A 1,432-nucleotide genomic window follows, 5' to 3' on the forward strand; every position below is an offset into this window, starting at 1 on the left:
AAAAATATGAGAGTGCCTTTGAACTTGACACTAGGACCTTCCTCCTAGAAACAGGTCAACAATGCATTCTCAGTTGAGAGAAAACAAGGAAAGAAGATTCACAAAAGTAAAACTAGGAATGGCCAAAAAACTTGTGCGAAGATGCCCAACCTCACTGAGACCAGGGACGTGGAAGATACATGGTTACAGGGTAGTGCCTTTCCCCATGGGATGGGCAAATGGTCAAAGCTAGACAAGACCAAAGGCTGCTCAGGCTGTGAGGTACACAGGACTATAGGTATAGCAGGTATAGCTGCTCGGGGGAGTGAGCAGAGCCACATATGGGAGATAATGGAGTAGCAATGCCTAATCACGGTGGCAATGTACACAGCCATAGTTCCAACAAAACCACTTCTTGGTATACATGCCAAAGCCTTAGTCCTGACAGTGGCTCAGACAGGTCTGTGCAGGGTACTGCTGACAACAGTGTCTGTAACAGCGGAAGACTTGGAACAGCCTGAATGCCCATCCATAGGGTCATAGACAAATAAACCAGGGCTGTGATTTAAGAAGGAGCATGAGCAAGCTGGACACCCGGGAAAACTTTGAGCAGGAAAGTTTGAGTGGGGAAAGCAAGTCTCAGAGAAGGATTCTGACCAGATGCCAAACAACAAAAGAGAAGGGCAGGGAGGTAACGAAATACCTGGGGGTGTGACCCCGAGGAAACCTGTTTACCATCTCACAGATGGAGAGGCTATTCACGGGGCCCCAGATCACATAATGAGACAGGTGCAAGATGATGAGACCCTTGTGATTGGGGCTCTGTTTTGAGCTGAGGCAGCACTACCCTGGTACAGTGTCTACCCCAGGTGGCAAAGAAAAGAGGAAGGACTCCGGGTCAGACAGAGGTCTCGGGAGAGGCACAATACTCATGCTGCCCCTAGGGGCCTAGAGAGCACTGTCTCAGAGCCCACGAGGCTGGCCAGGGCACAGGGGATAAGAGACACATTGTGGGTACACACCAGCTCTCCTATACACACACTCAGACAGAGATCCCAATTCTTCTGTTCCACCAAAGCAGGACTATAAGAATGAAGGAATTGCCAAAGATGCACAGTAAAATACAATCCTAAGGGGTAGAACTTTAAGTAGCACAAGCCCATTTTTTAAATTGAGACTTGCAGCAAGCCATGGCACCTTTCACTGGACTGGCCCCTGTCACAGGGCAGCGAATTACTTTGGCCCATCTTGCACCTTCAGTGGCAGACACCTGCAGCTCTTAGCCACCAAGTAAGGTGTAGGCACTATCCTGCATGGTGTGCCTGACGATGCCTGAGTGCCTGTGGCTTCTAGTCCACAGAATCCCACCAGGTGCCCCTCTAGACCAGTTGCTCCTTGCCTAGACTTGGGACAGTACCAGCCCTGGGAAGAGAGAGGGAGGGGGAGGGGGAGA

This window comes from Myotis davidii, unplaced genomic scaffold, assembly GCF_000327345.1.
Source record: "Myotis davidii unplaced genomic scaffold, ASM32734v1 scaffold5450, whole genome shotgun sequence".
Lineage (NCBI taxonomy): Eukaryota > Metazoa > Chordata > Mammalia > Chiroptera > Vespertilionidae > Myotis > Myotis davidii.